We start from the raw sequence: 15,046 nt of genomic DNA, 5'->3' as shown, positions 1-15,046 counted from the left end.
TATGATCGATGTCGCCTGCAGGAGGAAGTGGAGAATGATGAGTAGCTAGGACCTGAGAAGGAGGAGGAGGATCAATCAAGAGAAGCCGGTTGTGGAGGGAGACATGGTGTTTTCACAGGCACAGCTGGGGACGAGGCTGACACTCATTGTAGCACTTGTGATGTTGGCGATGATAAGGACGCTGGCCATGACCAACCATCAGAGAATGAAACAACTGGGTCCTCGGAGATGCTGGTGAGTCATCCCTTCATTGCTTACTTGCTGAGGGATGACTATTGGATAGCCATGCTTTTAGACTATCGCTATAAAAGCAAAATGGGCAATTTTTTTTCCTGCTTCCAAAAGGGAGGCAAAACTGGAATATTACCAGGATACGCTCTGTACCCAATTTTCTGCAGCTTTCATTGAGCAGACCCTTGCTGGCCGCATGTCTGGCCAAGAGTCCCCTCTCCACTTAGTCACCGCTCAACTGCCTCTGCCAGCACTACCGCTAAAACAAGTAGCAGAAAAAGCAGCACCAGCAGCAGCCGATACAGTTTGCTAAACATGATGGAACAGGGTTTTTTTTTTTTATCTGCAAATGGATACGCTCCACCTAAACATCCAGGTTTAGTCATACCTGGACTGTGCCTTTTCTTCAGCAGATACCATGAACCCTGACCTCATGGACTTCTAGGTAGGCAGATTAGACCAGTGGCAGGAACTGACCCAGTTTGCTATCCGTGTAACTGTCTTGTCCACCGTCCAGTTTACTATCAGAAAGGGTATTTAGAGTGGCAGGTAGCATCATTAAACCAAAGCAGATAAAACTGTCCTCTACAATTGTGAAAAACATTAAATTTGTAAAAATGAATCCGGCATGTATCTGTGAGGATTTTCAGACAGACTCTGGCCTCATGCACACGGACACCTATCCGTAGTAATACGAAAAGGTGTCTGCGGCCAATAGAACCGGATGGGTCCGTAATTATCCGCAATTACGGAGATTTTTTACGGTTGTGTGCATGGGGCCTTAGTCTGATGCCAATGAATAGATCTGCCATTGCTGACAGTGGGGACTGGCTATTTATCACCGACCCAATGATGCAACTTCCGTTGTCTTCCTGTCCAACATGTTCCATGCTGTACTGCTAATACTGGGAACCCTACCTTGTACAGTGTAAATATAACAAACCAGAAACTCCTCCAAAAAATTGATAATTTTTTTGACAACTTTTGTAAAAAGACATTGCTTTTTCTCTTTCCAGAACGATTAGGCACACTGTCACTGGCACATTATTTATTAAAGGGTGGGTCAGCCTTATTCACAAAACGAAAAGATTCCACAGCACTGGACTGCAAGTGGGTGCACGCCTCAAATAGACCTGGTCCGCGGTCCTGGATATCAAGCAGACAAAGAATGGACAGAGGCAGCACTTCCAAAAAGAGCAAGAGCTATTTATTCACCCATGCGACGTTTCAGTCCAACTGCTTGAAAAAAGTCCAGTTGGACTGAAACGTCGCATGGGTGAATAAATAGCTCTTGCTCTTTTTGGAAGTGCTGCCTCTGTCCATTCTTTGTCAGCCTTATTCACAAGTCTCTAGCAGTGTGAAGCGCGTATCCAGTGACATTTTCCTTCCAGCTTCACAGATGTGGGAATGGTCAACTGCACCTGGAAGAGTCCTTCCTACCGAGGTTCAAGGGTCTTCCTGACATGTCTTTTCACAGTTACCGAGTCTCCAAGCTTTAGACAGTGGCTTCCTGGTGAGGAATCAGTATCTGAAAAGGAACCATACACTCTGTGATGTATCTGTATCAGACTTTGTTGCAGGTCTCCTACATATGATGTGAGATCTGAGTGTTGCATCTACATATAAATCCAAAATATAATCCTGTTTTTTTCGGCTTGGTTCTGATAGAGGACAATGCTTTGGGGAGACACTCAGTCCAGGGTTTCCCTGTCTCGGATAGCTTTTTTTGACTTTGAGTTTAAGTGTTCCATTAAGTCTGTCCACTCTGCCATTACTCTATGGATGGTAGGTGGTGTGGAATGCCTGCTCTATTCCAAATGCCCACAGTACTTCCCTCAATATCTTAGCTGTAAAGTGTGTGCCTCTGTCACTCTCTGTTGTTTCAGGGACTCCATACTTGCATACCACTTCTGAGAGTAGCTTCTTTGCAAAAGTCTTTACAGTGGCCTTGGCAGCAGGCCACACTACTCACCAACCAGAATAGAGGTTCGCACAAACAAGGACATATTCATATTGACCCACCTTTGGGAGTTGGATAAAATCCTTCTGCAGTCATTAAAACGGGTATGATGGGGGGTGGCTTGACGCGCTGGCGAGTGGACATCCTGTGTGAGAGCTCCTGACTGGGTCCCTGCAAAACAGGTGAATTCCCAGCTAGTTATGGGAAAAGCCAAGACCAGAGGCTCCATTAAGAGCTCCCAGAAGACTGGAGCTTCGGATGTTCCAATTAGGAACTTTTTCCAGCCGTTGCAGGAACTACCGTTGTCGACAGACAGTGAGTTGGGCGTGTATACCATCCCACCAACGCCATCTTGCCCTCTTCTGGATGCCACCTTCAATCTTTTCTTGTTGGTCTCCCTCGCGTGACTATGATTTCTTAATACTGATGTTTCTCATCGTTATTCATATTGTCTTCTCATGTGATGGTTTCTTGCCAATTGCATATGTACTGATATACTATGGTTTTCCCGTTTGTTCTCTGTTATCTTTAGTATTTTTATGATGGCCCGGTCTCTCCTCTCTTTGGATGCTTGTAATTGCGCTCCAACTGTGTCTTTCACGACCCCCCCATAGGTTTTACTAACTCTTAGGCCCGATGCACACAAACGTGCTTTTGCGGCTGCAATTCCCCCGAAAATTCACGGGAGAATTGCGGCCCCATTCATTTCTATGGGCCCATGCACACGTCCGTGTTTTCCACGGTCCGTGCATGGCTCAGGAGCCTGGACCGCAGAAAGAACGGACATGTCTTATTACGGCCGTGTCCAGGCTCATAGAAAATAATGGACGCGGCCATGTGCACGCCCCGCGATTTGCGGGCGGCTCGCCGGTGATACTCCGCGGTTGGTCGACCCGAAAATCACTGCCGTGCACATTGCTACGGTTGTGTGCATGAGGCCTTAGTATTGAATTAGCCCCGCACGCGCTTCATTGCTAGTGTTTAATATTGACAGCCTCTGCTGTCTTTTTCGTTCTGAGACATATGCTATTGTTTTCTATTTATTTGTACTCCTTTACGCAGCTTCCCCTTCTCTTTCCCCCTCTTCCCCTTCTTACAGTACAGAGTAGCTAACTACCTTGGAAATGGCAGGAGTGTCTTTTGAATCCTTCAATGTACAGGGCTTTAATATACTCCAGAAGCGTTCCCAAATTCTCTATTCTATGCACAAGCAAATGGCCCACATAATTTGCCTGCAAGAAACTCATTTCCACACAGACCATTTTCCAAATTTGAAAAATCGTTACTACCCGATGGCCTATCACAGTAGTAGTCCTGATGGCAAAACCAAAGGTGTTTCTATCCTATTCCATAAATCCCTCTCACACAAAATACATAAGGTGAAATCTGACCCTGCCGCACATTTTCTCTTTGTGGCATGTGAGATTGGCTCCCACACTTACACCATAGCTAACATTTACGCTCCGAATGTGAGTCAGGTTTCCCTCCTGGTTAGAGTCTTAGATGAATTGCAATCCTTTACACAGGGAGGCCTTATATTGTGTGGTGATTTCAACCTCAATCTTAACCCTTCTTTGGATACATCTTCCGGACTCACAAACCTTGCATGTAACAAAATCAATAAAGTACATAAACTTCTACATGACATGCAGTTATGCGATGTTTGTCCCATCCTGACGAAAGGGATTATACATTCTATTCCCATGTACATGCCTCCTACAGCAGAATAGACTATATTTTTGCTTAGTCAGGTCTCCTCATCCTCTATCTGTAACCAGTGGCAGATTAAGTAGACCATTGGCCCTGGGCTGTTCCGCAAACTTCCCCACTGCCGCTCTGCCGTGTCTATAGTGAACACCACCTTTTTGTGCGAGCATTGACAAATGGGTGTTACGATTCCTCTTGTCAAAGGGCTGTGTCCCTACATACTGACAGTCTCCAACCATCACTGACAGTATCACACTGTGTAGGGACATATTCTCCTGACAATGGGAATGGTAACACGTATTTGTCTATCAGTCCTGGGTACACAAAGACTTTTATGTGGAATACAAGGATTTTCTACAACAGACATATCAGGAGAGGGGACAGATCCTCTATAGATCCAGTGACGTCTTCTCTGATGGGAGTCATTCTATTTTCTTCTCCATCTGACACAGACCGGTATGGCGAATTCTCCTGATGACACCTCTTTGCTCCTCGCATCTGCAGCCATTTCCAGCCTCTATAGAAACACAAAAATTCAGACAACAAGGCTCAGGACCATAAATTAAAGGGTTTGTCCTTTTACTCAGACTAATAAATTAGAATGCATACAGACACCAGACCTTCTAAACTATTGCCGTCCCCAGACCAGACCCCCCTAAGCAAATACTGACCCCAGAACAAGAACCCTAAACAAATACAGACCCCCAGAACAAGCACCCTAAATACAGACCCCAGAGCTGACACCCTAAACTAATAATGACCCAAGACCTGACTCCCTAAACTGATACAGACCCCAGACCAGGCCTCCTAAATACAGACCCTTATAAACTAATGCAGACCCCATACCTGACTCTCTAAACTAATACAGAACCCGACCCCATAAATACAGACCCCCATAAACTAATACGGAGCCCAGACCAGTTCCCCTAAATATACAGACCACAGACCAGACCCCTAAATACAGACCCCCAGACCTCCTTAATACAGACCCCAGACCAGACCTCCTAGAAACAGGCCCCAGACCCCTTAAACTAATACAGAAATCCAGACCCCTCAATACAGACCCCTTAAACTAACAGACCCCAGACCCCCTAAATATACACTAGACCCCTTAAACTAATACAGACACTCTAAATACAGACCGCAAACCAGACCCCTTGAATACAGACGACAGACCAGACCCACTAAACTAATACAGACCCCTAAAAACAGACCCCCCTAAATACAGACCCCAGACATCCTAAATACAGACCCCAGACCAGACGCCCTAAAAACAGACCCCAGACCCATTAAACTAATACAGACCCCCTAAATATAGACCCCTTAAACTAATATAGACCCAAGACCAGACCCCCTAAATACAGACCCCTTAAACTAATGCACCCTTAAATACAGACATCAGACCAGACCTCCAAAATACAAACCCCCTAAATACAGACCCCCTAAACAAATCCATGATCCCCATATACTTACCTAGCACCTCACCTCACGGTCTTTTCTCTTGCTGCTGTTGTAGGACCTGCGGTCATGTGACCTGCAGGTCTCTAATCAGTAACAAGAACTGCAGACATAAGGTCATGTGACCTTTATGTCTGCAGGTCATTTACAGGACATACACAATGCCGTTTTGTTGTGTTTTTTGCCGCGATTCGCAGCAAAATCGCAGAAAAAGTGTATTGTACAGCCTCGGGCAGCTGCCCAAATTGCCCTATGATGATCAACCATTGTCATTAACATCTTATCTGACCATGCTCCAGTTTTATGTGCATTAGCGCTCTTACCGCACTCTAAACGCTCCTTTACTTGGAGACTAAATGAGTCACTTCTTCAAGACGCTTTATGTAAACTGGAACTTCAACGGGAGATAATGCACTTTCAGCAGGTACATGCTTTTACAAATCCCTCATCGATGACCTCTCGCCAGCCTTACAAGCCCTGTCCCAGGGTGCGCCAACCCCTCTAGCGTTCTTGCTTGCCCACATTATGGTCATACCTAAAGCAGGTAAAGACCCTCAGTCTTGGGCTAGCTATCGCTCCATTTCCCTGATAAACACTTATGCAAAATTCATAGCGAACTGATTGGGGGGTGGTACTTGACTCCCTAGTCAACCCGGATCAGGTAGGATTTGTCCCATCTAGAGAAGCTCGAGATAACACGCTTAAATCTTTTTCTCTTGTTAACTATGCCAAGAAGCATTCTATTCCATGTATGTTGCTCTCCTTTCACGCAAAGAAGGCTTTTGATCAGGTGGACTGGGGATTCTTGGAGGAGACACTGGTGCAACTGGGGATGGGCCCAATGATGCTCAGGTGTATCCGGGCACTCTACTCTGGTCCCAAGGCCCAAGTCCAGGTAAATGACTCACTATCTTCTACTTTTAATATCAGTAATGGCACACGCCAGGGATGCCCCCTATCCCCGATGCTCTATGCCTTGGTAATGGAGCACCTTCTGAGCGCTATTAGAGGAAACCCTGACATCAAGGGATTGCAGAATGGACAGCATCAGGTAAAATGCTTAGCGTTTACTGATGATGTCCTTTTGTATATTTCTCAACCCCCCCCTATCAAAGAATATAGTCGTTATAGCAATTTTAAGATTAACCTTGCAAAAAGCAATGCCCTCAATATATCTTTAGATACTCACCTTGTGCAATCTCTCAAATCTTCCTATCACTTTAATTTGCAACACAAAGCAATTAGATATCTGGGAATTATGATTCCGTCGGATCTTACGACCACCTACACTCTCAATTACTTACCTTTGCTACGCACTATAAAGCGAGATCTCTCTAACTGGGAAGGAAAACTTTTATCTTGGCTGGGCAGAATGAATGTCTTAAAGATTAATTTTCTATAGCGCCTGTTATACCTTTATCAGACATTACCCTGCACACCCCCGACAGTGCTTTTCCATGCCCTACACAAATTATTCAAAAGCTTTGTTTGGGCATCTAAATGGCCGAGAGTAGCACGTCACATTTTAACGCTTAAAAAAAAGAAAGGGGGCTTAGCCCTGACAGACTGCTTTCTATACTACATTTTTTTCAGTTTTCCAGTACATTATATGGTACTTTAAATGGTGCCATTAGAAGCTATAACTCCTCCCACAATTAATAAGCCTTCACATTGCTCCATTGACAGAACAATAAAAATGTTATGGCTCTTGGAACACGGGGAGTGAAAACCACGACAAAACTACTAGACATCTCACATAGTCCATCACGTAAATTGTGGATACAACTGGAGAGTGCTCAGACAGACTTATCTATGATGTCTCTCCCCTAGTCCCCGGCAGTGGCTTGGTCCAAACCTAATATTGTGACCATGCGATATTTGGTTGGGAGTGTGGTAACAACCTGCAAGATGTATCTCTCTAAGACTAAGCTTTTTTTTTAGGGATGGCCCGCTAACACCGGTCATGGGCAACAAGGACACCTGGGTCTACAACCTTGTTTTTTGGGTGGGTCTCAGGTAGACATAGGATTAACATTTGCACAAGTTTTGACATCTGACCACTTAAAGTCCTATGAAGATCTGGTACCGGAGTATTCCAGAACACATAGGACAAAATGGGATTATCTCCAACTTGACCATTACTATAAAACGGTCAGACGGACACTGGACCTACATGTTGTAGGACTGGACCTGCTGTTGTAGGACCTGCGGTCATGTGACCTGCAGGTCTCTAATCAGTAACAAGAACTGCAGACATAAGGTCATGTGACCTTTATGTCTGCAGGTCATTTACAGGACATACACAATGCCGTTTTGTTGTGTTTTTTGCCGCGATTCGCAGCAAAATCGCAGAAAAAGTGTATTGTACAGCCTCGGGCAGCTGCCCAAATTGCCCTATGATGATCAACCATTGTCATTAACATCTTATCTGACCATGCTCTAGTTTTATGTGCATTAGCGCTCTTACCGCACTCTAAACGCTCCTTTACTTGGAGACTAAATGAGTCACTTCTTCAAGACGCTTTATGTAAACTGGAACTTCAACGGGAGATAATGCACTTTCAGCAGGTACATGCTTTTACAAATCCCTCATCGATGACCTCTCGCCAGCCTTACAAGCCCTGTCCCAGGGTGCGCCAACTCCTCTAGCGTTCTTGCTTGCCCACATTATGGTCATACCTAAAGCAGGTAAAGACCCTCAGTCTTGGGCTAGCTATCGCTCCATTTCCCTGATAAACACTTATGCAAAATTCATAGCGAACTGATTGGGGGGTGGTACTTGACTCCCTAGTCAACCCGGATCAGGTAGGATTTGTCCCATCTAGAGAAGCTCGAGATAACACGCTTAAATCTTTTTCTCTTGTTAACTATGCCAAGAAGCATTCTATTCCATGTATGTTGCTCTCCTTTCACGCAAAGAAGGCTTTTGATCAGGTGGACTGGGGATTCTTGGAGGAGACATGGTGCAACTGGGGATGGGCCCAATGATGCTCAGGTGTATCCGGGCACTCTACTCTGGTCCCAAGGCCCAAGTCCAGGTAAATGACTCACTATCTTCTACTTTTAATATCAGTAATGGCACACGCCAGGGATGCCCCCTATCCCCGATGCTCTATGCCTTGGTAATGGAGCACCTTCTGAGCGCTATTAGAGGAAACCCTGACATCAAGGGATTGCAGAATGGACAGCATCAGGTAAAATGCTTAGCGTTTACTGATGATGTCCTTTTGTATATTTCTCAACCCCCCCCCCCCCTATCAAAGAATATAGTCGTTATAGCAATTTTAAGATTAACCTTGCAAAAAGCAATGCCCTCAATATATCTTTAGATACTCACCTTGTGCAATCTCTCAAATCTTCCTATCACTTTAATTTGCAACACAAAGAAATTAGATATCTGGGAATTATGATTCCGTCGGATCTTACGACCACCTACACTCTCAATTACTTACCTTTGCTACGCACTATAAAGCAAGATCTCTCTAACTGGGAAGGAAAACTTTTATCTTGGCTGGGCAGAATGAATGTCTTAAAGATTAATTTTCTATAGCGCCTGTTATACCTTTATCAGACATTACCCTGCACACCCCCGACAGTGCTTTTCCATGCCCTACACAAATTATTCAAAAGCTTTGTTTGGGCATCTAAATGGCCGAGAGTAGCACGTCACATTTTAACGCTTAAAAAAAAGAAAGGGGGCTTAGCCCTGCCAGACTGCTTTCTATACTACATTTTTTTCAGTTTTCCAGTACATTATATGGTACTTTAAATGGTGCCAATAGAAGCTATAACTCCTCCCACAATTAATAAGCCTTCACATTGCTCCATTGACAGAACAATAAAAATGTTATGGCTCTTGGAACACGGGGAGTGAAAACCACGACAAAACTACTAGACATCTCACATAGTCCATCACGTAAATTGTGGATACTACTGGAGAGTGCTCAGACAGACTTATCTATGATGTCTCTCCCCTAGTCCCCGGCAGTGGCTTGGTCCAAACCTAATATTGTGACCCTGCGATATGTGGTTGGGAGTGTGGTAACAACCTGCAAGATGTATCTCTCTAAGACTAAGCTTTTTTTTTAGGGATGGCCCGCTAACACCGGTCATGGGCAACAAGGAAACCTGGGTCTACAACCTTGTTTTTTGGGTAGGTCTCAGGTAGACATAGGATTAACATTTGCACAAGTTTTGACATCTGACCGCTTAAAGTCCTATGAAGATCTGGTACCGGAGTATTCCAGAACACATAGGACAAAATGGGATTATCTCCAACTTGACCATTACTATAAAACGGTCAGACGAGCACAGGACCTACATAGAGATCTGACCCCATTTGAACGTCTGTCCTCCTCGCGCTCCTTAACCCCAAAAGCTGTTGCCACAACCAATAACCTTTTATTGGACTTACGTACTGAATTAAAACCTTCATACGTGAGTGGCTGGGAAAAATAATTGTCTATTTCACCCACTCCTGAAGAGTGGTCTAAATTATTCACACTCTGCCACAAATTCTCAGTATCCTGGAAGGCTCAGGAGACAATCTTTAAAATATTATCCAGATGGTAAAAAGTACCAGTGGGTTTGCACAGGATTTATCCTAATACGTCTGAGTTGTGCTGGCGTTGTGGACAGGCCAGGGGAACGATGTCTCATATATGGTGGGAATGCCCACTGCTACACGTTTTGGTGCTCCATAATCTCTCTGATAAAGCTACCAAGATCACTTTAGATAATACAGAAATCCAAAAATATACCTGATGTAAAAAATAACACCAAGTAGGCAGAAAATAAAATATGTAAATCTTTATTATCCCATACGGGAGAAGTTACCCACAAAAAACATACATCTAAAATACAAAAAACTAAAAACACCCCAGAAGGGAATGTGCATCAAGTCCAACGGAAATGACCATATGATATAGCAAGATAATAACATGAGACATATGAGTGAATAGCCAGAAGATCCAATATCTAGAATGATGGCAGAATATGACTCAATATAATGCAAAGGTGTATCAAAGTCTACAAAAATCTAAGTAGATAGTCATTTACCTAAAGTGGACATGATAAGGGACACACTCCGATCCAAGGACCACCTCGACACCTCGTATCCACTACTCCTGTCACAGCACAGCACTGATGAAGGAAGCGAAACGCGCGTCGAGGTGGTCCTTGGATCGGAGTGTGTCCCTTATCATGTCCACTTTAGGTAAATGACTATCTACTTAGATTTTTGTAGACTTTGATACACCTTTGCATTATATTGAGTCATATTCTGCCATCATTCTAGATATTGGATCTTCTGGCTATTCACTCATATGTCTCATGTTATTATCTTGCTATATCATATGGTCATTTCCGTTGGACTTGATGCACATTCCCTTCTGGGGTGTTTTTAGTTTTTTTGTATTTTAGATGTATGTTTTTTGTGGGTAACTTCTCCCGTATGGGATAATAAAGATTTACATATTTTATTTTCTGCCTACTTGGTGTTATTTTTTACATCAGGTATATTTTTGGATTTCTGATATATCATTGTCATACCTGATGGTTTGACTTATGCTTCAAGTACAATTTCTGTTAACACTTTAGATAATACTCCTGCTGCGCTATTGCTGTCAATGATTCCGGACTCCTCTAAATGTCTGTCCCGCACATTACTTGGCTATCTACTGGTGGCAGCAAGAACAGTGATTCCTAGACACTGGAAAAGACCTATTGTGCCTACCATATCAGAATGGTTTCAGGAAATATGGAGGAATCAACGACTCTATCAAATCAACGCTCAGACATTCATTTGGGGGTCTGGGGTCGATGGCTGAAATATCAAAGCTTGCCAGACTTCCATATCCAAATATCAGGGTAGGCCCTGCTCATTCTGTCTACCCCATACACCACGCCTTCATTCTGGGATATATTTAACACTGGGATTTATCTCCGGTGAGTTTAGTCATTGAGTTCGATAATACTCCTTCCTCTGTCAGTGGTGAGGCCCAATTTTGTATAGTCTTCTACTTCTCTGAACTCTCTAGCATACCGACCTACCCTTCCTCCTTTTCCTTCCCTGCATGCTGTATTTACTACTTTTCAAAGTTTACATTGTTCCTTTTTTTTTTTCTGTATTTCACATGACTAAGTGATACCCTCTGTCTTAGTATTTCTGCGTAATCATGTTGCTTTCTGCAATAACTCCTTGAAGGCTGTGTCAAACTGCCTTTATAATTTGATGAATATCTTACTGTACTCATGGCCGTGATTAATTCTGTATTGATTGCCTTTACTTGACATTGAGTATCTCAAGGTGAAATTTTTGTGTTTGATCCCTTCCCTTTTTTGTTTTCCTGTTCCCTTTTTGCATCATCTTGAAAAGATGTCTTAAATAAAGAATAAAAAAAAAAAATAATGGGTATGTTGTCCTCGGGGGTGGGGGAGACTGGGAGGGAACTTGACTTTTTTCTCCGGAATTGTGGCAAGCACATATCAGGCAAGCTTGGACAAAACATGTAGCAGCATTGTTGAACTCCAGGGCAATCCAAGAGCAACTTGCCAGACTTACCATGGCTTCTTTTGAAGCGTGTGTTGGTCCATGAGTCAGGTGGGTCATCATGGGGTACAGGACTCTGGGCAAGCAGACTTTTGTTCCTGCCACCAAAATCCCATCCTGTCCCTTCTTTGTCCCCTTGTTGTTCAGATCTTCTGTTCTTCCTTCAAGGCCTGTTGTTGTAGCTTGCCCAGTAAAGTTAGATCCACCTACCCAACACCTGCTCTCTGATGGCTTATTACCATCACGGGGAGGGGGAGCAGCATGTGCTTCTCCCTTAATGATGGCAACCTTCTTTTGTAGCTGTTGTGCTTTAAAGATCCGTGCGGCTAATTCAGCATTCTTTATTGGCTTACCTGAGAACCAAACAAAATCTAAACTTTTCCAAAACGTGCCATAATCATGTGCTATGCCAAAAGCATACCTGTAATCTATGAAGATGATAGCAAGCTGCCCAAAGTGACTTCTGCTCCGCCTTCTGGGCTGAGATTCCAGGGGGAAGTGGTTCCTGTAGCAGTACTTTATGTAAAGTGGTGACAGCATATCCTGCCTGTGGTTCACCCTCATGGTAAAACCGAGATACATCTACAAAAAGCTCAAGATCTGCATTAGGAATTGGACTATGTATAACATTATTACTTTGTAAGTCTCGCTGCAAACAGAGGCTTTGTACGGGCCTGGGAAAGCATCTCCTGAACCGAGTGAGATACTTGGATTGTGTAGGGTCTATCAAAGACAATATCAGGGACTTTATCCATGAGAAGGGCTGCTGGAGCTTGTAAGGGGGGTCAATACCCCCGAGGACTTACCTGTCCGGAGCGGGATGGGTCGGCGGCTGTGAGGCACGCGGACGCGCCGAAAGTGAGGCACGCGGATGCGCCGGAAGTGGGGCGACGCACGACCGAAAGTGGGGAGAAGGGCGCGAGGAGAACGGAGGAGGAGTAAGGTGAAGACAGACCGGAAGGAGAGGAACGGGCGCGAAGAGGAGAGGAAGGAGGGCGGTAAGCAGGGAAGAAGGAGGTGAGGAAAAGCGGCCGGGAGACTGGTGGAGCAGAGAACCAAGGCAGGCAGCCTTGGAGGGTGGCAGAGAGAGAGAAGCGGCGGAGAGAGAGAGAAGCAGTGGAGAGAGAAGCGGCAGGGAGACTGGTGGAGCAAGGAACCAAGGCAGGCAGCCGCAGAGTGAGGGAAAAGGAGAAGAAGAGCCGGACCAGGAAGAGTCAGGCCGGACAAGTGTAAAGGAAGGGGAGCAGTGAGTACCAAAGCACCCCCCCAGCAGCACTAGCCACCCAGCAGCCAGCCGAACTAGCCGCCCCAGCAGCCAGCAGCACTAGCCAGCCAGCCACACTAGCCGCCCAGCAGCCAGCAGAACTAGCCATCCCAACAGCCAGCAGCACTAGCCAGCCAGCCGCACTAGCCGCCCAGCAGTCAGCAGCACTAGCCGCCCAACAGCCAGCAGCACTAGCCACCCAGCAGCACCAGCCGTGCCGAGGTCCAGCCGTGCAGAGGTCTAGCGGTGCCGTGGTCCAGCGTGCCGTGATCCAGCTGTGCCGTGGTCCAGCTGTGCCGAGGTCCAGCCGTGCCGAGGTCCAGCCGTGCAGAGGTCCAGCCATGCCAAAGTCCAGCCTTGTAGAGATCCAGCCGTGCAGTGGTCCAGCCGTGCAGTGGTCCAGCCACGCAGAGGTCCAGCCGTGCAGAGGTCCAGACGTGCCGTGTTCCAGCCATGCCGTGTTCCAGCCGTGCCGTGGTCCAGCCGTGCCGTGGCCCAGCCGTGCCGAGGTCCAGCCGTGCCGAGGTCCAGCCGTGCCGAGGTCCAGCCGTGCCGAGGTCCTGTAGCCAGAACCTGGGACGCCACCCCAAAGCCGAGAATCAAGACGCAGAGGAGCACAGGTACTGGACTTGTTTCCCCCTAAGCGAGGACGAGGAAGTGTGACTCCCGTAGGCGCGACCGTGCACCAGAGACTTTCCCACATGGAGGAGGCGGAACAGCCCTAGAGCCACGCCCTTCAACGCCCCCAACCTTTCGCCCATGGTTACTTTCTGGCCGTGTTCTGGCGTTCATTGCAGAGGACAGTTGTCGCCCGAAGATAAATGTTTTAACCAGGAGGAGATCCGTTTCTGAATTTACCCAGTAAACAACTGTTAAACCAACTGCAGTGTCGTATCTATTGCCCACCACCGCAGCACCCACCTACACAATTTGGCGTAGTCGGCAAGATCCAAGACCCGGATTAGAGGAAGGAAACGTCAAGCAGCGGGGGCGCCGCCGCGCCTGCCGCGATCGTAATACCGATGGGAGCTGCTCTGATGAACATCCCTAAATTCGAAGGACAGAGTGTACCTATTGCAGATTGGGCCGAGAGGGTACGGGTAGCCGCCCGTTTGTTCCGGGTGCCATTAGCCCACCAAGCCGATTTCGCACTCAATTCCCTAGAGGGGGACGCCAGGAGAGCTGTACTGGTCCTACCAGATGACCAGCGTGACACGCTAGAAGCTATTATCAATAGACTGGACTCATTATTCGGGGATGTCACTTCAGTCGCTGATCTGGTAAAGAAATTCTACACGCGGGTGCAAAGGAATGGGGAGTCCCTCCAACGATTTGCAGTGGGGCTTCAAGGTATGTGGTGTCGGTTGGTGAAAAAAGACCCAGAGGGATGTGCGGCGCTTACCGAGCCCGACCAGATTGTGAGGGATCAGTTCATCTCTGGTCTGGATAGCCGCACCTGGAGGAGGATGCTGCGAGAGTTCATCAGAGCCACACCAACGGTGACGATGGGCGATGTGCTAAGAGAGGTCCTGGAACTCCATCGAGAGGAAGCTGGGGAAGCCAATGTAGCCTCGCAATGTACCGGCCCTACAGAAGCGACGCCAGGTGGAGTTGAGCGACCAGGATCCGGGTTTCAAGATTTCGCCCGGGATGTCCAAGAAGCAATCTGGGAGTTGAAAACGGAGGTCGCGCAGTTGAGAGTGAAGGCCGATAGACCGACACCGCCACCGCGATCATCCAGAGGGCCGCCAGGTGGCCCTCGTCGTTGTTGGCGCTGTGATCAACCCGGACATTTTGCCCGAGAGTGCAGAGCGGAGCGGTTGCTCAGAAGGGAACAGCCGCCGTTAAACTAGGAGCTCCCGCCGCTGAGGCTCAA

Source organism: Rhinoderma darwinii, chromosome 4 (assembly GCF_050947455.1).
Source record: "Rhinoderma darwinii isolate aRhiDar2 chromosome 4, aRhiDar2.hap1, whole genome shotgun sequence".
NCBI classification, from domain to species: domain Eukaryota; kingdom Metazoa; phylum Chordata; class Amphibia; order Anura; family Rhinodermatidae; genus Rhinoderma; species Rhinoderma darwinii.
This window is presented reverse-complemented; position numbering follows the sequence as displayed.